This window comes from Canis lupus, chromosome 11 (assembly GCF_011100685.1).
Source record: "Canis lupus familiaris isolate Mischka breed German Shepherd chromosome 11, alternate assembly UU_Cfam_GSD_1.0, whole genome shotgun sequence".
Taxonomy (NCBI): Eukaryota; Metazoa; Chordata; class Mammalia; order Carnivora; family Canidae; genus Canis; species Canis lupus.
This window is the reverse complement of record NC_049232.1, coordinates 16,564,989-16,588,712: the sequence shown is the minus strand read 5'-3', so window position 1 is coordinate 16,588,712 and position 23,724 is coordinate 16,564,989.

Genomic DNA, 23,724 nt, shown 5'->3' with positions numbered 1-23,724 from the left:
ATTTAAATGATGCATTTAAATTATACGATAAATTGGATCCAAAGTTTGTTCTTTGGGTATTTATAGACATCGTGCATATCCACGAAGAATGTGCAGTAGTCAAATAAATTCAATAAATACTGGGTTAAACAAACAGGTTTCTTTGGGTAGTATTTCTTAAAGTTTCATAACACTGGCACTGGGAATCTCCCTGAGCGAGTTAGCGTATGCAGGGATTTCTACAACTGAGTTGACCACAGGTCCATTTTCCTGTAGAGTGATGTCCGGGGTGCGTGTTCCAAGGCACTCATTCTGTCTGACATTGACGTGGTTCAGACATCCCCCTTTCCCAAGCACCTTCATCAGGATCTCGTTTGACCTGCAGCAAGGGGCCACTAAAGGAAATGTTTATTTTCTGTTCCTCACTTCCCCTATCCTCTGTTCCCTGTTCTGGTCATGTGAAGGCCCTTTGCTCTTGTTTTGCACACTTCACACTTATCATGTTTAGCGCTGAGCCATGTCCCAAGCTACAGATAAACTTTAGCCTTTGCCTGCATTTGTTCAGTTTGAATTCCAGTTCAGAGAGGCAGACTCATTGCTGACTAACATTGAGGGCTCTAGAGTCCCACGGCCTGGTTTTCACTTCTAACCACACCAGCTCTGTAAGCCGGGGACAATTCTTCATCCTCAGTGCCTCATCTGATACATGGGAACAATTAAAGAACAACCTCCATGAGGTTTTGTGGGAGGGTAATGGATGTAAACAGCTTACACAGAATCCGACCTCTAGTACATGCTATTGGTGTTAATTAGTGCTAATCCTCAAGAATTCTGTTTCTCTAACTATAGCTATTGTTGTTTCTCTTGGTTACCATGAGGATCCATATAAATCCTAAAACATCAGGAAGTCTAGTTCACCATTTTTGAAAATCACTTGCTGTACTTGCCTGAGAAAGTTTCCTTCTATTCTTTGGTTCCCAGCAAAAGAGGGAAAATTCAAGACAAGAGCATCTGAGCTGGGTGTTACCTCAAGGAGTTATTTTCCATTACTCTGATTTGGGGGTCAGCAAGCTTCTCCTGTCATTGGTCAGACAGTAAATATTTTAGGTTTTGCAAGATATAAGGTCTCTTGGTAACTACTCGACTCTGCCATCAGAGCGTGAACGCAGCCATAAGTCCTAAGTAACCGAGTGGGCATGGTGATCTTCCTAACAAATTGTATTTATGAAATCAGATTGCTGTCTGGATTCACCCACAGGCCTTGTTTTGTGACCTCTGCTGTGCTATTAATAACCCTGCATTTCCCAGCCATGGGATTTGAGTAGATCTCCAGGGTGTCTCTATCCACCAAAGGTGAGGAAGGAAACTCAGCCCTTTGGAAGCCAGTTGAAGACAGAGAAGCCAGTCCAAGGAAAGACCAACAAATTTTGGAGAGAAGTGCAGGGAACAAATATACAGTCCTGGTGACACTATAAACTTTTAGATCAACTCTGCCAAAAACTGCCCTACCTCGGGACTCTTGGTTACATGAGCCCATAAATTCCCATTACTGTTTAAGCCAAATTGAGGAGGGTTTTCTTGTCATGTGCAAACCAGAATCTTCTACTGAGATGACATGATTATAGCTACATTAAGTACATCGATGAATACTTCATGGTGGATGCTCTGGTTGTTCAATTTGTGTTTTATCTATAGTTAAAACTTTCACTGACTCAGAAAGTTAATGACGAAACCCCATTCCAAAATGATTTCAGAGTCATTCATCTAAAAATTTCTAAGCACTTTCGTCATTTCTAAAGTGCTTGAGGACATTATCTTTCAAGTATCTATTATTTGTAGTTTATTTATAAAACTCTCTGTATTTTGGTTTTATTGCTTCTGGCTCTTCTGTTATAAAAACAGGCAAACTCACCCATCAATCTATAACCCCTCAAAGGTCTGACTCTAGTTGAGAAGGACTCTGAATAAAATCAGCAGAGGCATTTGCAATGCCTTCATAAATCCGCTTTTTCTTGTCAGATTTTTTAATGCTTCAGAATCAGCCCTAAACATAAAGCTCCAGGACTTTGTGACCACCATTTCTCTCTTGTCTAAAGCAGACTGGGTGGTCAGGGCACTCAGGCAGAGGATCTGGAAGTGTTTTTCAAGTCCACTAGAGACTGTGCATCTTGAACACAAGAAATGGTAAAGGACTTACTTATGGCATTTACCCCACAGCTAGCAATTGTGCCTGTGAAGCCTCTGAGTGTATGGCATAAACTCCACAACAGACATCACCCATCCTCACACACACAACACACCCTCAGACATTCCCTGTGTCTGGAGCCTGTCATGGAGTCTCACTGACTTGCAGACTATCTCTGGAGGATTGATGATAAATAGTTTTCTCCTTATACATCAGTTCCCATGCTGGCCAAATGACAGCACTTGTCAGACCCAAGATCCCATTCCGACATTAGGGACGGCTCATTGATTTCTTTCATGTGCTGAGTCAATTGTCTATGTGGCTGTAACAAATTACCATAAACTTAGTAGCCTAGAGCAATACAAATTTTGTATCTTACAGTTCCATATGCAGAACTCTGATGTGGGTCTCACTACACTAAAACCAAGATGCCAGCCGGGGTGCATCCTTTCTGAAGACCATAGGAAAGAGTTTCCTTATCTATCCCAGCTTCTAAAAGCTGCCCACAGTCCTTGGCTCATGGCTCCTTTTAATTTCCAAAACCCGCAAAAAGGGATTGATTGAGTGACATCAAACCACTCCCAATTTATTTTCTGCCTCTCTCTTCCTCTCAGCCAATCCAGGATAATCTCCCTATTTCAAGATCAGACAATTAGCAATCTTAATTCTAGCTGCAATCTTTTGGCAATCATTTCCTTTTGCCATGGTGGCCTAATACATTAATAGGTTTTATTCATTAGAACCCGGACATCTTTGGGGGGCATTATTCAGCCTACCATCAGGGGGATAGATAAGGAAAAACAAAATGATAGATGGTGGTAAGTGCAAGAGAGAAGAGCAACACAAGGGCAAGAATCGGGCATGCTGGACCTGTATGTTGTTTTATACAGCTTGATCTGAGAAGGTCTCATGCTTAGGGAACAACACAGTAAAAATCTCTTAAAGATAAAGGAACTAAGTGGGAAGATACGTTTGGAGAAAGCTTTCCTGCAAAGGGAATGGTTAGTGTCATGTCCCAGAGGTGAGAGCATGCTTGGATTGTGGAGGGATAGACATGCCTAGCCGAGTTGCATGAGTCACACACAGGGGGAATGGGAGAAGATGGGTGGAGCGGGAGCCCAGAGCATCCTATCACACTTAACAGGTGAGGGAAAAGAACTTCAGATTTGACTCAGCAGAAAATGGTAAGGTGTGGGTTTTTTTCTTCAGTATTTTTAGAAACATTTTAAATAATTTAAAGTTTCCAGAATTGCAATGATAATCCAGAAAGACCCTATATACTTTTCACCCAGCTTCCCATCATATTAACCTCTTACAGAACCCTGGCATTTATCCAAACTAAGTAAATAATGTTGGTATAAAGCTATTAACTGAACTGCAGACTTCACTCATATTTCATGTATTTTTTGAAATCATGTCATTTTCCTATCAGGATCCAACCTAGGATCCCATGCTGGACTTTGTCATGTCCCTTCATTTCCTCTGATCTAAGACAACTGCTCATCTTCCTCATATATTTCATGACCTTTACGGGTTTAAAGAGTATAGGTCAGGTATTTGTGAAATGTCTCTGGATCCTGGTTTGCGTGACATTTTCTCCTGATTACAGGTTGAGTTTATGCGTTTGGGGAAAGATTCCACAGAGGTGAGTATCCTTCTTTTCACACATCATGGAGCACATGGCATCACAGTGTTTAACTACTGGTGGTGTTAAATTTGATCGCTTGATTAAACTGTTGTCTGCCAGGATGCTACTCTAAAGTAACTCTTTGCCATACTCTGTTCAATGGAAGTGAATCCTAGGTGCAACTCACACTTAAGTGGTGTGAATTAAGTCCCACCACCTGGAATAAGGAATTATCAAAGATTAAAAAAAAAAACAAAAAAAAAAACAAAAAAAAAAGGAATTATCAAAGAATTTGTGAATATATGTTAAAACTGCCACAGTAATTAATGAATATTTCATGCATTTGCAAATACTTTGAAGCTGTAGAAATACTCTGCTTCTTAAGATTTTGCCCACTAATACCAGGATTTATCAGCGGATCTTAACCATAACAAGTAGTGGTTGAATGGTCATTTTCTGTTTCCTTCATCCCTGCTATGTTTAATGTTTGGAATTCTTCTGTAAGGAAGATTTATCCTTTCTCCCCTATTTATTCATTTATTTATATCAGGATAGACTCATGTATAATTGCTTTGTTCTTTGGATTACAACCTAATACTACCATTATTTCTTGGTTTCTCCAACTGTTTTGGCTTTAGACATTGGGAACTCTTTCAGATCGGTTCCTGTGTCCATTTGACATGCCCTCATTTCCTATTTTGTTTTTAGCATATTTGTATGTCTTGGTACTACAAGATGTAGTAGTATTTTCTTGATCCTACAAGATTTCTTGGTACTCCAGACTCATCTTGAATTTTCTCTATACCAGCCCTAGAATCAGCCATTTCTCTTAGTTCCTCTAATTGGAGCATGGTATTAAAAAATCAAGATCTGGGGCCTCTGGGTAGTTCAGTCAATTAGACATCTGCCTTTGGCTTAGGTCATGATCTTAGGATACTGGGCTTAATTAAACTCCAAGTCAGGTTCCTTGCTCAGTGGGGAGTCTTCTCCCTCTCTTTCTGCCCCTTCTACCTTCTCATGCTCTCTCTCTTTCTCAAATAAATAAATAATCTTTAAAAAAAAGAAATATCTGGGTACAGGTGTGGCAATGGAGAGATTTGAGCAAAAGGATATATTTTGACTTAACGTTTTTAAATGATCTGTCTTATGATTGGGTTGAAAATAGCTGCGTGGGGATGATTGTTGAAATAATCCAGACCCCCTGACTATAATCTAGAAAGGTTGTATGGCAAATAATCCAATCACTACAAAGTGCCTCAGGTCTACTTCCATGAACTCCCACACGAACCATAGCTATTCTTTATTCATCAAACTTTGGTTGGCTCCCACTGTGTCCCTGATATTGTGCTATCTGCAGATGATGCAGATATGAAAAAAAAATCATTCCTTCTCCCTGGGACATTCACAGACTGGTACAACAGGTGCAGCACAATGTGATGAGGGAAGTAAAAATTTGTAAAAGGTCAAGTGTTGGCCTAAAAGAAAGAACGATTTTTATTGGAAGACCAAGAAAGCAGAAGACAAGGTTAAGAGGGTAGTTGTGGAGTCATAGTCACAGGGCTGCAGACTGGGTTCTACAATCTATTAGCCGATCATGTATTAGCTGATGACTTGATCTTGACCCTCAATTCCCATACCTGGAGGAAATGACATCATCTATTTGTAGAGACCATGCCACACCCACCATGAAGTTTTGTCTTCATCCTCCATTTCTTGGTTGTCCTGCAACTGGGTGGGGTGGGGATGGGGGACCATATGTCAGATGGCGGCCAAAAGAATGTGGGAGGAAGTAGTGGGTGGCACTCAGAGACCTGGCCCCAAAAACCTCCTTGTGATCTCCCACATACTCCCTCCCTTCTATGCAAAACACTTCGGGATGGTTGAGGCACATTGGAACCCCATGCTGATTGCTTGAAAGGACTCAAAAGAGCCGAATAGCCAGGATCATGGGCTCCACACTGCACGAGAGCAAGAAACAGTGGCTGCAATTCTGGGTCGGCATATTGCAATGATTAGCCCATCCTGCTTTGTGCACCAGCTCAAAGTTCACTGGACCACCCAAGGGAGATAAAAAGCACGTGATAAGCCCTCAGTAATGGAGAGCCATTGTTATCTTAGTCATGATATACAGAAGGAGACCTAAAGAGCTGAGACTTGGGGGTATTTGCTAGGTGAATGGTAAGTGAGAGGAGTCCAGAGTTTTGAGCAGAGGGTAAAAAAAGGACCAGTAAGAAAAGGAAAAAGGCGGAGGGGGGATAGTGTCAGAAAGGGAAGAGGGGAGAAATATGACATGAGACAAGGGGAAGCAAGAGCTGTCCAAGTTGTTGATGGAGCAGCTGCCCTGGACCTGTCTCCCCCCGCCACCCGTGTCCAGCCTGTCCCACGGACAGTGGCGTGGCCAGGCTGCCTGTGCCTGACAGAGCTGCTCAGAGCCTCGCCGTTTCTCCTCCCTCAGCTGTTCCAGATCCAGCCAGAGAAACTGGAGGCCTGGCTTTCTCATTTGTTTGAACCTGCTGGCGAGATCCTTCCTGGATACTTGTTTTTACTATTTGAAATGTGTTTCTTTTGTCTCCTTCCGGTCACAGGAACAGTCCTAATGGAGTACGGGATCCACATTGGGAGTAGAAATCTCCACTAAGGAAAAGCCAACTAAACAAAGGACAGAGGTATTCTCTGTTTCCCTGGTGGGTGGGAACAAAGGACAAATGTGCAGAATCAGGCCGGAAAGGCTATAAAGGACGCTTTTCCTTAACACCCCCTGTAAGCAACACAGACATTTCCCTGGGCTTTGGGGTTCAGACTGTAGCTAGTGCAATGATTTTTCTCCATGCCCGGGAATGTGTGAGAAAGAATCGTGATGCTTTTAAGAAGAACTAATGTGTTTATCATTTTGCTAAACTTAGTAGAGTTCACTGAACCAACAAGTCATTGTTCAAGGTTGTTGAGCTCTGAGGATGGCTAAGTTATGGCTTCTGCTTAGGTGACGAAAACATGTCCACAACCAGAAAATTGACACCCAGTCGATGGGAGCAACCCTACCTCATTTATCAGAGACATCTTATCCCTCAGAAAACCACATTAGGAAAAAATCTAACAGCCAGAGTTTCCAGGCAAAAGGACTGCCCTGCCTGAGAAACAGGAAATCACTAAAACAAAGAAAACCAGATCCAAATAAAATTTGGAGGCATGTGAAATTTATGAACTCTTTACAGTGAGATGTTTACATTCCAGCCTCAAAAGTTCTTGCATCCATGATGTGTTCCCCTCCCTCCTCCTTGTCTTGAGGGTTTTCCAGACTTCCTGTCTACCAGTAAGCATTCGGGAGCAAGCCTTCCTGCTGGAGGAGCCACTTTGAGCAAGGCCCAACTACAATACAAGGCTTCTAAAAGAGCCCCATGTGTGTAAATTAAAGCCATTAGCCCATCCTGCTCTTTTCCCGGAAAGGAAATCACCTCTCCTTGTGTGTATCTGTAAACTAAAACCCAGTTGTCTATGGTGTTCTGTGGACCACGCTGAAACAAAACCCATGCAGGCTTGGCTTGGATGAGGACTGAGCACACAAAGATCCATTCATGCCTTTGGACTTCAAGAGAATCATATGGTCCAACCAAGGTCAACAAAATGACTGCAGCCTGATGGCAAAGGTTGGTTTTTAAAGGTACAGTTTACAACTGATGCTAAACTCTTTCTTCCTTTAAAACAAATACTCGAAGAAACAAGCAGAGCAAGAAACGTGTGATCTGACTTGTGGTCATGTCTCTTTAAGCTATAGAACTGGTATTATATGGTGAATTGGCTGTAAAGTCTAATTAAAGAAAAAGAAAGAAAGGCTCCTGATAGTGTGGGACTTTACTCACAGGACATACTATGGAAAACATTTTTTGAGCACCTGCTTTGAGATGAGAGTTTCCATGTATTATTCAACAACTATAAGGATTCCTTCCCTTGGCTTAATCTGAAAAATCCTGTCATGCTTCCAGTGAGCTCACTTTTAATAGAAATGTATTTCTTTTAAGTTAGAAAAGCAATTTATCAAGTGCGATGTTGTAAGATGACAGAGTCCTTTGAATGACTCATATGCCGGACCGTATCTAAAAAGCTGTCCTACCTGTGTAATTTGCAGACATACATTTTCCGTGTTTGGTACAAAAGTGCACAAAGTACATGTTCTTTCTTTTCGTTCCGTAATTTGTATGCTACATTTATTGGTGACTTGTTCTCTCTTTCGCCTTGTGGGACTTGATTAACTTCTGGAAATAAGGAGTTGCTTAAGCAGTCTTGAGAAAAGTAGCTTCTCTGTCCCTTCTGAATGCCATTCTCTGTCCGCATCTTACCCTTCCTCTGCCACCTCCTTGTCCTCACCCACCATCCAGCCCAGCTTCCCCCGGCTCCCCATCTGCAAACTGCCCTGCTCCATTTACACCAAGTGGGAGTTGAGAAGGCAAACCTGCTCCCAGGAAACAAGGAAGAGGTGTGTGACTACTCAGTATTTTTCCAGAGAAAAATCCATTACTCCTTCAGATTAAACATTTATAGAATAAGACAGTTACTTGAATGGAAACAGCTGGAATTTATTTAAAGGATTATGTGGAATCTTGATAAATTCACAGTGTCCTTCATGTGCACCCATTTTCACCTTGACACCCCTGCCCTCACTTGGCCCGTGTCCCCTGCACACGATGTTCCCGGGTGGCCTGTGGCCTTTCAACAGACAGGATCTGATGTGGCATCGCAGACTTGCTGCTCCAGAGGAGAGGAGCTGTCTGAATTTTTTCCAGAGATTTCATTCATTCTTCCCCATAGTAGTCGATGCCTTCCTTTACTGCTTCATCATACTTTACCGCACGAAGGAAATGAGATTAACCTTCAAATACGATTTCCTCTGAATAAAGCTTAAAGTGAAGAAAGTATTACTCTTGACTGAAATGGCTTTTCAGATGCACTTAGGGAAGCTAGTTCCCCCATGCCCCCAACTCTGGTGGCTTCAGACCCTTGTGTTGGGCCAGTGCTCTCCCTTGGTTTTCTAACAATAACAACTCTCATCTCTTGGGCTGTTTTCTCCCTTTATCTTCACAAACTCAAGAGGAAGGAACTCTTGTACCCTTATCTCATCAGGAGGACACTGAGGCACAGAAAGACTAAGTAGCACATGGCTCATGGCTGTTGAAAATGCATACCTTTTCCCCAACCACACTTTGGCTTATGCCAAGGGGCTCTGGAAGGAAGGCCCACAGCCTTGAGCGCTACCCCCAGGGCACGACCTGCGGGTCTGGAAGCCTCATTCACAGGTGGAAATGATGGAGACAATCAGCCCAGTACTCATAGGGAACCTGCTCACACCTTGTGAGGCATTTCCCAGAGCAGGTGGGCACGCCGGGTCATCTGGTAACTGAGGCATGGATGGTGTTGCAAGTGGGAGGCCCTGTCCTTAACCAAGAAAGTTTCTTCTGTGTCCCAGTACTTCCTGTGGGAAGGTTAGGAATCTTTAAGAGGAAGGGGAAGGGGAGGAGGAGGAGGAAGAGAGGGAAGGCGGAGGGGGAGGGTATGTTAAATTTCCTACATTTGGCCCAAGCGCCCTTGGTGCAGAGAGGAGTGTGGGGCCGTTGCTCCCCCAGACCTCTGGAGGACTCTGATGGCAGGTTCTAACTTTAACAGACGTTCCTGGGTGTGCATCTGACTTAGTTTACATCAGGATTTTTTTTTTAATTGTAGAAAGAGCTGGCAAAGCTGGAACCATGCCTGAGGGCGGTATTGGAGCGGAAAGAGCCAAGAGGAAGTGGAGGTGGTGATGCACCTGGTGAGTGACTTAACCTCTGGCTGCCTCGGGTTTCTCTTCTACCAAATGGGCACAAGATCCCTCTCATGCGGTGTTGTGAACACCAGAGGGGAGGCTGGGGCTCGCTAGGTCCAGGGGGTGTGCATGGCCAGTGGCAGCTTTTGCTTCTTACTCTCTTATCTCTTCTAATGAGTGGTAAGACTATGGAGGCGTTTTGAAAGTCCACATAGCCTCTTTTGTTTCCCTATAAAATAGGAATCCTAATTTCTCTTTTTAAGAGGATTGAGTAGATATAGACTAGCCAGTGCCAGGCCCTGAGCAGTTTCCCAGTATGTGATGTCACCCTCTCCTCCTGCCACCCCTGTTCTGACATGGCCAGGCCCTCAGGACCGATTTGGCCCCGTCTTGGAGAAGATGTGCAAATTCGAAAGGCAGGAAAATCTCCAAATCCCCCTTTTACCTTCTATTTGGGCTAATTGCTTTCTCCTGGGTTCACTTCACCCATCCATCAAGGCTCACAGAGAGTAGTGAGAAGCCAGTGGTTTCATTTCCATTTTTAGAGTACAGGGCACTCAGTACTCTGTGATTGAAGCTGCCACCTGACAGCACTGCTCACAGACGCGAGGAGGCTGCCTTGGAGCCCCCAAGGCGCGAGCTCCCACAGCCCATGCTGTGATCCCTCACAGGCGCCTGTGGCTGACCTGATGCCAGGCGTGCCAGGGTAGGTCAGGTCCCCGCAGTTCCATTCGGTACAGAGTTCACCTGTCAGGCCTCAACAGAAGCAAACAGTTCTGTGTTAAATGCTCACTTCCTTTTTGTTTTCTCCAAAACACAAGGCTCTGGTTTAGGGAAAAATCACAGATAAAACAATGAGCCCAGTTTTGCTTGGATAATCTCAAGCAAGGTCTTGGCACAGAGGTCAGCCCTCTGAGAACAAGCCAGGGAAAGGAAACTGGACCGTTAGCAGCTAATTTATGACCCTGCATTTCTGTGCAATCCCTCACAAGCTTACAGAAACCAAATGCCTGAGCAGCTTTGTAAAATTTCAGTAAAGGAACCTAATATCTTGGTTTCCTGGCAGCACCCGTACTCTGCTGTGGAGAGTGGGCAATTCGACTTGCCAGTTTTGCTCTCCAGGAGAGGCATTCCGTCCACACCATTTTGCTACAGAATCTGAAATAAAACTATGTGCAAAGTCGATAGGTCTCACATGTTATCTAGCACAGAAGAGGCCAGTAAGTGGTAGCAAAGACCGGGGAGTCCTACAAGTCTGTGAAAAACCTCTATTCTGCATATCTACAACTTAGTGGATTTCTGAATTAAAAAGAAAAATCTCAAAACGATAAACTCAGTAGCAGAAATGAAGCTAATAAGGACGAGGTAGGGGGAAAGCTACCTGCCTCACTGCAAGTGTTTTTCATGGGACATTTTGCTGTATTTGAAGAACGTGGGCATTGCAATACCTAGACATTCTACGTGCAACTGGTGCCCTCTAGTGGTAGAGACTAATCTCCAGCCATGTAGCCTCTCATTTTAAAGCTGCAAGCAAGCCTGCTCTTCCTAATTTATCCTACCCCAAATTTACAGGGAGGGAAGAGAAAATGAAGGAGCCAGGAGGCAAGCAGGTGCTCTGAAGTGCCTTTGTAATTCACAAGGTAAATCCTAGCAGGCTTAGGTTTCCAAGATAAGAGTCTTAAATGTCTTGGAGGGTTCAGATCCTTCCAGAGACAGGACACCACTCTGCCGGGTATCTCTGGGAAACGTCTTAGCTGGAAACAGGTTTTCCAGATAATTCCGATATGCTCCAAAAATCACACAATTCCTCTTGGTGCTGACAATGGTGGAACAAGGGGGCAGAACTCAAACATTCCACAGTCCCCAGCCAGAACAGAACATGGACCTGCTATGAGCTGCAATCCCAAGCCCGCAGGAGACCAGCGATCTAGCCACCTAAGTAACCTGCATAGGCATCCGCCGTCCAGTCTTTCTTCCCATCACAATGGCTCTTAGGCTTGGAGGACCATCCTCACTGCTGGTACCCGCCTGTCTCCAGGGCAGAGCCTACACTCCTTCCCAGCCAGTTATCATCACCCTAATTAGAGAGCATCTCCCATTCATCTGTCTTGGACAATGCACTTGTTCATTTCAGACCTTGGGTAATTTTGCATTGTGGCTTTTTTTACGTCTTCCAAGTTGGGTACCCTCTCCACTGCTCATTTGTCTTTGACAGCTTAGCTACCAGCTGGTTGATTGGTTTGTTGAGAAATTTAGAAAATGTATTTGGTGATCTTAGGGAAGAGTAAAATAAAATGAAATGACCCCAGGTCACTTCTTTAGCTCTTTCTCCCCTTTCCCTAGCTCTTCTTGCTGTGCTCACACATGCCTTGCCCTCTGTGCAGAACATTGCAGACTGCTGGTCATCGTTCATGTCCTGCAAATGTCCTCTCCTCCAGGAAGCAGCCCCAATATCGTAATGGCTCCTGCCCGTGATCCCACATCATCTGCTTGGATAGCAGCACTGTTCACAGGAGTCTTACTGTCCCTTGCTTATGCATTTCTCTACTTTGACCTCCTCCAGAGCAAAGCTCGAGATTTTTTTCAGATTTAAAAATTACCTTATATTATCAAATACTATGCACAAAAAGCAATGCATAAACATTTGCTAAAACTATTAGGACAATATAACTGAACATGCTTTTTAATTTTTTTTATTTTTTTAGGTATAAGGGAATGCAACATTATATTAGTTTCCAGGGTACAACTAATGATTCCATATTTGTATATTGTGAAATAATCCCTCTAATAAGTGTTATTAACATGTCACCACATGCAATTAAAAAATTTCTTTCTGGGTCACTTGGGTTGATCAGTCAGTGAAGTATCTGACTATCCATTTCAGCTCAGGTCATGATCTCAGGGTCCTGAGATGGAGGCGCCCTTGGCCTCCTTCCTCAGCGGGGAGTCTGTTGGAGATTCTCTCTCTCCCTCTGCTCCTCCCTCCCTCCCCACACTCATGCTTGCTCTTTCTCTCTCTCACTCAAATGAATAAATCTTTTTAAAAAATTTTTTCCTGATGATGAAAACTTTTAAGATCTACTCTTAGCAATTTTGAAAGGTGCAATACAGAATTAAGGTTACTATGTTATATATTATATCCCCTGACTTCCTTATTTCATAACTGGAAACTTGTACCTTTGACCATCCTCAGGGACTCTGCTCACTCAGCGAGCCTCTCCTGCCTCTGGCAACTACTGATCTGTTGTTTGCAAGTAGGAGCTAGCTTGTTTCTTGTTTTCGTTTTGTTCTGTGTTTTGCCCGATCCCACATGTGAGATCATAGCGTTTTTGTCTTTTTGTCCTTTTCTGACTTATTTCACTTAGCATAATCAGGTTTCTTATTTCATATGCCTGAGTTGCCTGGCATGTAGCAGCGCTCGCGCATATGCATGCACGCGCACACACACACTATATGTATATCCTATTACACAATTGTGAAGGTGAGCTTCATTTTATCTCTATCTTAGCAGTCCAAATAGAAGGCCTATGAAATTCAATGACTGAAAAGATGGAGTTTGAATCTTCCAGCTCCTTCTTAATAGCTGTGTTCCCTTAGGCAATTAATTGACTATTTTGAGCCTCGGTGTTTCACCGAGAATGGAGATAATAGTACCTTCCATGCAAAGTGAAGACTAAATTAGTCTCAATATGTGTGAAGTGCCTAGGCTTACGTGGAACTAGGCACTCCTTGAATGGCGTTTTATCTATCTGATGGGCAGTATACATATATACGATTCTTTGGATTTGATCTTTCTACACCAACAGTGGAAACTCAGGAAATTTAATTGTATCTCTGATCTCATGCTAGATATATATTTTCCACCATGATGCCATGCACTTTCTCACTTGGATTTGGCATAGACTGAATTTTTTTCTTAACTAATAAATGCTTATGCAAAGGGCAATTATTACTTCATGGAAATGTTTGTCTATCATTCCTTAGTTTCATACCAAGAAGCAGGGGGAAAGTGTATTTTTACTACTAGGTAATTGAATCATTTTTTTTCCCCTCTCACCTTCTATATATCCACTGGGGTGAAGTCAGCTGAAAAAATAATAAAATCATATACACAGACCTCCACTTCATCATCTTGTCTCAGGAACTCCTGCTGGTAACACATAGGTCATATACCAAAAGTGGCGTGTTCTAAAGGAGACAGATAGACTCCATCACCCTAATTTACTGCCTTCCTTTTCATGGCATCAGATTCATAAAACATCGCCTGGGTGGCTGGCCGTCTCACTGTCTTGAGGCTGAATCAAGGCACAGGGGTCCAGGAAGGAGGCATGAGTTGCCAAGTCCCTGCTGACAAGAACACTTGCCTACACCCTCTTAAAGCATTTAACATAGGCAATGTGGCAGGGGAAAAAGACCCAGCTTGCCAACAAACCATTACGCAAATCTAAAAATGTGGTATTAAGTTTTGCTCCATAAATGTTCTTTCCATGACAAGTTCTGTTGATTAAGCTTCAAAACTGTTTCCTTTTTTATGTTACAGAAGAGACTTAATCTCATTAGCTGTGTTGGTTAGAAACATTTGAAATTTTTTCTACCCTTTGTTTTCATGTTAAATAAAACCATGATAAGGAGTAAAGCTAGAGGGACAGTTTTAGGTTATTGCACTAGGTCCTAATGTTCTATAGTGTTGGAATTCATCCTGGGTATACGAACTCTGCAAAAGTAGAAAGAAACTCATCTTTGTTTATTTGGTGGGAAGTGTGGGTGAAACAGCCCAACATTAGGAAAATAAAATAATAGGTATTTTAGTGACAGTTGAATTGAATTGATCTCAGGATCTACACAGGATGTAACATCCCTTGCAATTTCTACAATAACCGGATCTGGAGTTGAGTTGGTACAATCCTACACCTTAGGGCCACACCAACCTAACCATCCTACAACTCCTCATTTTCAAGCTCTTCAGGAAATCGACAGGTAGATTTCTATAATCTGTTACATTCCCATAGGTCACAACTGGAAGTCCAAAGGCTAGATCCCAACCCTCTGTCATATTTTCTCTAGTCAGGGTTTTAGGAATAGAGCAATTTTTTTAAAAACATTTTATTTATTTATGCATGAGAGACAGAGAGAGAGAGGCAGAGACACAGAGGGAGAAGCAGGCTCCAAGCAGGGGGCTCGACGTGGGACTCAATCCCGGGTCTCCAGGATCAGGCCCTGAGCCAAAGGTGGTGCTAAACCGCTGAGCCACCCGGGCTGCCCGGAATTGAGCAATTTTATATAACAATCCGACCTTTAGATTCTCTTGTAAAAATTGGATGGTTTGGCCACAGGAAGGCCCACAATCCCACATAACAGCAGTCAGCTGAAGCTGGAGCACCTACCTCCCATGGTTGGGTTATAGGGTAACCCAGGGTAACTGCTTCCACCTTCTAGCCTCTTCTGCCTTCCTGACTCCTGCAGGCCCTTGACTCGGCCTATGATGGTTTACTCAGGCTGTTTTATATTCAGGGACAGTTTCTATATTTTTTTTTTGCTAGGGTTGCCTTGGTAAAGTGCCACAGACTGAATGGCTTAAACAACAGAAAGGTTATTTTCTCCTGCTTCTTGAGGCTAGAAGTTCTAAAGGCTGGAAGTGCTGACATTAAGGCGTTGGCAGGACTGGCTCCTCTGAGGTCTCTATCCTTGGCTTGCAGATGGCTATCTTCTCTCTATGTCTTCACATGGTCTTCCCTGTGTGTTTCTGTGTCCTAATATCTTATAAGGGCACAGGTCATACTACATTAGGACTTACTTTAATGGTCTCATTGTAATTGCCTCTTTTAAGATGTTTTTGGTACAGGGGTTAGGACTTCAACAGTTAAAATTGGAGGGGCACAATGCAGTCCATAATTATTTTTTTTTAAGATTTTACATGACACAAAGAGCGAGCAAGCATGAGCAAGGGGAGGGGCAGAGGGAGAGGGAAAAGTGATTCCCTGCTGAGCGGGGAGCCCAATGTGGGGCTTGATCCCATGACCCTGGGATCATGACCCAAGTGAAGGCCGATGCCCAATGGACGGAGCCACCAGAGCCCCACCATAACAATTTCTTAAAGATTACCAGTAAGCCAAGTATCAAGTTCTTTTCACTCTGCTACAACACACACTTCCATAGCAATTAGTTATAGCAAAATTGGTAAATAGGTAGACTGCATAATCTGGAAGTCTGGTTGGTTCATGTAGCGCACCTACATTCAAAATCATAAACACAGGTGAAGACAGGAAGTTCTGGAACACTACACAGGTTTCCAGTTCATCCTATGTTGTTCTTGTTGGCTTAGACCCCTGCTCAGACTTGGAAGTGCTCATTGCACATTTCTCCCCCATCATTCTGTATTTGTCCTTTTTCTATAATTTGGCATATTCAACCCTTTACTCTTACCCTCTCTTTCAATGAAGTTACCTTCATTATTTTTTTAAATTCAGATGTAATTGATATATTACATTATTTTACTTCCAGGTGTACAATATAACCTGTCAGCTTTATATATTGTGAAATAATCACCATGGTAATCTACTTAACATATACCACCGAATATGGTTAAAAAAACTTATTTTTATGATGAGACATTTTAAGATCTACTCTCTTAGCAACTGTCTCATATACAATACAGTATTGTTAACTATAGTCACGATGCTGTACATTGCATCCCCATGACTCACTTGTTTTATAACTGGAAGTTGTGACTTTTGATCCCCTTCACCCATTTCATCAAACTCCAACCCCCGAGCTCTGGCAACACCAGTATGTTTTCTATTGAGTTTGGTTTTTGGGGTGTTTTTTGTTTTTAAATTCCATACGAGTGATATCATACAGTATTTGTCTTTCTAGGTCTGATTCACTTCACTTAGCGTATGGCCTTCAATGTCCACCCATGTTGCAAATGGCAAGATTTCTTTCTTTTTCACAATTGAGCAATATTCCATCGTGTATACATTCCACATCATCTTTACCCATTCATCCGTCAGTGAACACTTAGATTGCTTCTATGTATTGCCTATTGTAAATAATGCTGCAGTAGATGTGAGATATATGTACCTTTTTAAGTTAGTCTTTTTCATTTCCTTTGGATAAATATCAATTAGTAGAATTGCTGGATAATATGGTAGTTCTATTTTTTTTTTCATCAAAACTCCATACTGTTTTCCATAATGGCTACACCAATTTATACTCCCACGAAAAAAACACAAGCTTTCCCTTTTCTCCACATTCTTATCACCAACACTTACTACATCTTTTCTTTCCAGTTGTTTTGAGAGGTAATTAAGATGCACTGTATAAATTTAAGGTGTACGGTATGATTTCAGTTGCATATGTCATGAATTATCAATATAAGTTCACTTAACATCCATCAGCTCATACAGATAAAATATATATTTCTTTTTCTTTGTGATGCAGACTTTTAGGATTTATTCTTAACAACTTTCATATATAACCTACAGCAATGTTAACTATATCCATCATGTTGTAGATTACATCCTTAACACTTATTTATCTTCTACCTGAAAATTTATACCTTTTGATGTTCTTCATTCAACTTTCCCTGCCTCTGATAACTACAAATCTGATCTCCCCTTTTCTCTGAAAAGTTTGCTTTTTTGTTGTTTGTTTTTATTCTCTATATAAGTGAGATCATACAGTATTTGTCGGACTTAGTTAACATACTGCCCTCAAGTTCCATTTATGTTTTCACAAATGGCAGGCTTTCCTCTTTTGTAAGCTGAACTATATTCCATTATGTGTATACACACCCCAAGTTTTCTTTATCCATTCATCCACCAAATGGCACTTAGCTTATTTCCATGTTTTGGCTATTATAAATAATGCTGCTATGAACATGAGAATATGAGTAAATCTTTATAGTGTTTTTGTTTTCTTCAGATATATTCCTGGAAGTAGAATCGATGGATTATATAGTAGTTTAGTTTTTAATTTTTGGAGGAAACTCCATGCTGTTTTCAAGAGTGGATGCACCAATTTACAATCCAACCAACAGGGCATGAGGGTCTGCTTCTCCCCAAATCCTCACCAGCATTTGCTAGCTCTGGTCTGTTTAACATTAGACATTCTGACAAGCATGAGGTGATACATCATTTTGGGTTTGATATTCATTTCCCTAATGATTGATGATGTTAAGCATCTTTTCGTGTACCTGTTGGCCATTCATGTATCTTCTTTAGAACTCTATCCCAGGACCCCAGGATCATGCCCTGAGCCCAAGGCAGATGCTCAACCGCTGAGCCACGCAGGTGTCCCTATCCTCCTAACTCCTTATTCTTGAATTGTGCTCTACACAAGTGGGCACATATGAAACAGTTATCACTTCTCACCTAAATTTAACATCACCTTTTTGAATTATAATCAGTAATGGCAAGTGCCTTTCATTTATTACATTTTCTAAGCCTAGAAAATTTTCAAGGTAGGTTTGTTCCTATGAGAATTATTAAACGACCTGTCTAAAGAAGTTATATTGTTTGAGATCTCTGTTTAGGCATTAATGCTCTGAACTTCCATCTTAGAGCTGCTTTTGGTGCATTCCATAAACTTTACATGTTGTGTTTCCATTTTCATTGGTCTCAAGATAATTTTTACTTCCTCCCTTAACTGTCTCTTTCTGCTGTTCCCTTCTTTGTGTGGATGATCTATCCATTGTTGAGAGTTGGGTATGAAAGTTCCCAACTATTGTATTAGTTTATTTCTCTTTAAGCTTTAAGTTTTTGCTTCATATATTTAGGTGTTCTGATATTATTGGGTGTGTAAATATTTACATTTGTTATATCCTCCCAGTGGATGGATCCACTTATCATTATGATCCACTTATCATTATAATGTAGTTTGTCTTTTATTATTATCATAATGATCCACTTATCATTATAATGTAGTTTGTCTTTTATTATTACAGTCTTCTTTATTTTTTTATTTATATTTTTTTCATTGAAGTTTGATTTGCCAACATAGTAAAACAGTAAAACACCCAGTGCTCATCCCTTCAAGTGCCCATCACACAGTCACCACATCCTCCACCCACTTCCCCTTCCACTACTCTTTGTTCACTTCCCAGAGTTAGGAGTCTCTCATGTTTTGTCACCCTCTCTAATTTTTCCCACTCACTTTCCCTCCTTCCCCTATAATGCCTTTCACTGTTTCTTATATTCCCCGTATGAGTGAAACCATATGATGATTGTCCTTCTCCAACTGACTTACTTCACTCAGCATAATACCATCCAATTCCATCCACGTCGAAGCAAATAGTGGGTATTAGTCTTTTCTCATGACTGAGTAATAGTCCATTGTATATATAGACCACATCTTCTTTATCCATTCATCTGTCAAAGGACGTCATGGCTCCTTCCACAGTTTGGCTCTTGTGGACATTACTGCTATAAACATTGGGGTACAGGTGTCCTGGCGTGTCATTGCATCTGAATCTTTGGGGTAAATCCCCAACAGTGCAACTGCTGGGTCATAGGGCAGGTCTATTTTTAACTCTTTGAGGAACCTCTACACAGTTTTCCAGATTGGCTGCACCAGTTCACATTCCCACCAACAGTGTATGAGGGTTCCCTTTCTCCGCATCCTCTCCAACATTTGTGGTTTCCTGCCTTGTTAATTTTCCCCATTCTCACTGGTGTGAGGTGGTATCTCATTGTGGTTTTGATTTGTATTTCCCTGATGGCAAGGGATGCAGAGCATTTTCTCATGTGCATGTTGGCCATGTCTGTGTCTTCCTCTGTGAGATTTCTCTTCATGTCTTTTGCCCATTTCATGATTGGATTGTTTGTTTCTTTGCTGTTGAGTTTAACAAGTTCTTTATAGATCTTGGATACTAGCCTTTTATCTGGTATATCATTTGCGAATATCTTCTCCCATTCTGTAGGTTGTCTTTTAGTTTTGTTGACTCTTTCTTTTGCTGTGCAGAAGCTTCTTATCCTGATTTGAGTCCTAATAGTTCACTTTTGCTTTTGTTTCCCTTGCCTTCATAGATGTATCTTGCAAGATGTTGCTGTGGCCAAGTTCAAAAAGGATGTTGCCTGTGTTCTCCTCTAGGGTTTTGCTGGATTCTTGTTTCACATTTAGATCTTTCATCCATTTTGAGTTTATCTTTGTGTATGGTGTAAGAGAATGGTCCAGTTTCATTCTTCACGTGGCTGTCCAGTTTTTTCCAGCACCATTTATTGAAGAGACTGTCCTTTTTCCAGTGGATAGTCTTTCCTGCTTTGTCGAATATTAGTTGCCCATAATGTTGAGGGGCCATTTCTGGGTTCTCTATTCTGTTCCATTGATCTGTGTGTCTGTTTTTGTGCCAGTACCACACTGTCTTGATGATCACAGCTTTGTAGTACAACCTGAAATCTGGCATTGTGATGCCCCCAGCTATGGTTTTCTTTTTCAATATTCCCCTGGCTATTCGTGGTCTTTTCTGATTCCACACTAATCTTAAGATGATTTGTTCCAACACTAGGGAAAGTCCATGGCATTTTGATAGGGATTGCATTGAATGTGTAAATTGCCCTGAGTAGCATAGACATTTTCAAAATATTAATTCTTCCAATCCATGGAATATTTTTCTATTTCTTTGTGTCTTCCTCAATTTCTTTCGGTAGTGTTCTGTAGTTTTTAGGGTATAGATCCTTTATGTATTTGGTGAGGTTTATTCCTAGGTATTGTATGCTTTAGGGTACAATTGTAAATGGGATTGACTCCTTAATTTCTCTTTCTTCAGTCTCCTTGTTAGTGTATAGAAATGCCACTAATTTCTGGGCATTGATTTTTGTATCCTGCCACACTGCCGAATTGCTGTATGAGTTCTAGCAATCTTGGGGTGGAGTCTTTTGGGTTTTCTGGTACAGTGTCATGTCATCTGTGAAGAGGGAGAGTTTGACTTTTTCTTTGCCAGTTTGAATGCCTTTTATTTCTTTTTGTTGCCTGATTGCTGAGGCTAGGACTTCTAGTACTATGTTGAATAGCAGTGGTGAGAGTGGACATCCCTGTCGTGTTCCTGATCTTAGCAGAAAGCCTCCCAGTGTTTCCCCACTGAGAATGATATTTGCTGTGGGCTTTTCACAGATGGCTTTTAAGATGCTAAGGAATGTTCCCTCTATCCCTACACTCTGACGAGTTTTGATCAGGAATGGATGCTGTATTTTGTCAAATGCTTTCTCTGAATCTATTGAGAGGATCATATGGGTCTTGTTATTTCTCTTGTTGATATGATCTATCATGTTGATTGCTTTACAAGTATTGAACCAGCCTTGCATCCCGGGGATAAATCCCACTTGGTCATGGTGAATAATCTTCTTAATGTACTGTTGGATCCTATTGGCTAGTATCTTGTTGAGAATTTTTGCATCTGTGTTCGTCAGGGATATTGGTCTATAATTCTGCTTTTTGGTGGGGTTTTTGTCTGGTTTCGGAATCAAGGTGATTCTGGCCTCATAAAACGAGCTTGGAAGTATTCCATCCCTTTCTATCCTTTGGAACAGCTTTAGTAGGATAGGTATTGTTTCTTCTTTAAAAGTTTGATAGAATTCCCCTGGGAAGCTATCTGGCCCTGGACTTTTGTGTCTTGAGAGGTTTTTGATGACTACTTCAATTTCCTCGCTGGTTATTGTCCTTTCAGGTTTTCCATTTCTTCCTGTTCCAGTTTTGGTAATTTGTGGTTTTCCAGAAATGCATCCATTTCTTCTAGATTGCCTAATTTGTTGACGTAGCTGCTCATATAATACGTTTTAAAAATTGTATTTCCTTGGTATTGGTTGTGATCTCTCCTCTTTCATTCATGATTTTATTAATTTGTGTCCTTTTTCTTTTTAATAAGGCTGGCTAATGGTTTATCTATCTTATTCTTTCAAAGAACCAACTCCTGGTTTTGTTGATCTGTTCCACAGTTCTTCTGGTCTCTATTTCATTGAGTTCTCCTCGAATCTTTATTAACTCTCTTCTTCTGCTTGGTGTAGGTTTTACTTGCTGTTCTTTCTCCAGTTCCTTTAGGTTCCTTTAGCTTGTGTATTTGAGTTTTTTCCAGTTTTTTGAGGGATACTTGTATTACGATGTATTTCCCTCTTAGGACTTCTTTTGCTGAATCCCAAACATTTTGAACAGCTGTATCTTCATTTTCATTAGTTTCCATGAATCTTTTTAATTCTTCTCTAATTTCCTGGTTGACCCATTCATCTTTTAGTAGGATGCTCTTTAACCTCCATGTGTTTGAGTTTCTTCCAAATTTCTTCTTGTGATTGAGTTCTAGTTTCAAAGCATTATGGTCCAAAAATATGCAGGGGACAATACCAATCTTTTGGTGTCAGTTGAGACCTGAATTGTGACCCTGTATGTGGTCTATTCTGAAGAAAGTCCCATATGCACTTGAGAAGAATGTGTATTAAGTTGGGTTCGAATGGAAAATTCTGTCTATATCTGTGAAATCCAGATGGTCCACTGTATCATTTAAGGCCCTTGTTTCTTTGGTGATGTAGTGCTTAGAAGATCTGTCATTTGCAGAAAGTGTCGTGCAGACGTCTCTTGCTATTAGTGTTTTATTATCTAAGTATGTCTTTACTTTGGTTATTAATTGATATACTTGGCAGCTCCCACATTAGGGGCATCAATATTCATGATTGTTAGGTTATCTTGTTGGATAAACACTTTAAGTATGATATAGTGTCTCTCTTCATCTCTTACTACAGTCTTTGAGATAAACTGTAATATATCCGATATGAAAATTGCTCCCTCAGCTTTCTTTTGAGGACCATTTGAATGGCAAATGGTTCTCCACCCTTTCATTTTCAGGCTGGAGGTGTCCTTACGTCTAAAATGAGTCTCTTATAGACAACAAATAGATGGGTCTTGCTTTTTTGTCCAGTCTGAAACCCTGCGTCTTTTGATGGGACGCATCATTTAGCCCATTCACATTCAGAGTGCCTATTGAAAGATAAGAATTACTGTTTAAGAATTTAGGTAGGGGCAGACCGTGTGGCTCAGTGGTTTAGCGCCACCTTCAGCCCAGGGCATGATCCTGGAGACCCAGGATTGAGTCCCATTTCAGGCTCCCTGCATGGAGCCTGCTTCTCCTTCTGCCTGTGTCTCTGCCTGTGTGTCTCTCATGAATAAATAAATAAAATCTTAAAAAAAAAAAAAATCAACCATGACCTAAGTAAATTCCACCCAAGATGACTGTGGTGAGGTCAAAGACCAGAAAATGAAAAAGATCAGAAGAAAGTAAAAGGACCACTAAAGTGAAAAACAAATTTTAAAACAAAGTAGTAAAAAATAAAAGGCCAAAAACCCCAAAGAAGAAAAAAGAAAAAGAATAAAAGAGGAAAAAGAGAAAAAAAGAAAAAAAGGAGGGGGCTGGGGGAAGGTGGTGATGAAGAAGTGATAGTGAAGAGAGAAGGTAGTCTACCTGAGAGTCTTAGTGATCCTCTTAGTTCTGAGTATATTAAGTTCTGTATGTTAGAAGATGCTCAGTCTCAAATTTATGTAAACCAGCAATAGTTGTAGAAAGCCCCAACACTGACCACCAAAACATATACAGGATAAGGGGGGGTGCAGAATGGGAATGAAGAGAGAATATAATCTCGCAGAATGAACCAGCGTAGTATTCCACTGGTCATGCTGGTCATGTTTTAGAGGCTATTAACTCCCACCATTATAGAACAAAACAAGACAGAGACACCAAACCAAAACAAAAACCCAAATCTCCTATATCTACCAAAATTAAATTATGTTGAAGGGAATCCAGAAGTGAAAAATATATCTAAGAGATGTAATTGTAGAAATATGAAAGCCAAAAGGCAAGAAACTTAAAAATGAAGAGCTGGTAAATATTGTAGTTAAGGTGGGAAAAGAAAAAAAAATATTGGAAATGTTTAGTCTGATACAGAAATGAGTGTAATGGAAAAAGGAGACACATTTTATAAAATGTGGGGACCCTGTATTTCTATATACTATGTTCCCTCGATTTTCCCTTGGTCCTGGAGCTTCCCAGCGCCGCGTGGTCCAGAACTTGCTCCTCCCTGTCCTTCCAGCTGGTTCCGGGGGCGGGGCCTGCCGCGCTGACTCTCAGGTGCGTGCACCTGGGGGAGACGCCCCGTTCCCCCCCCC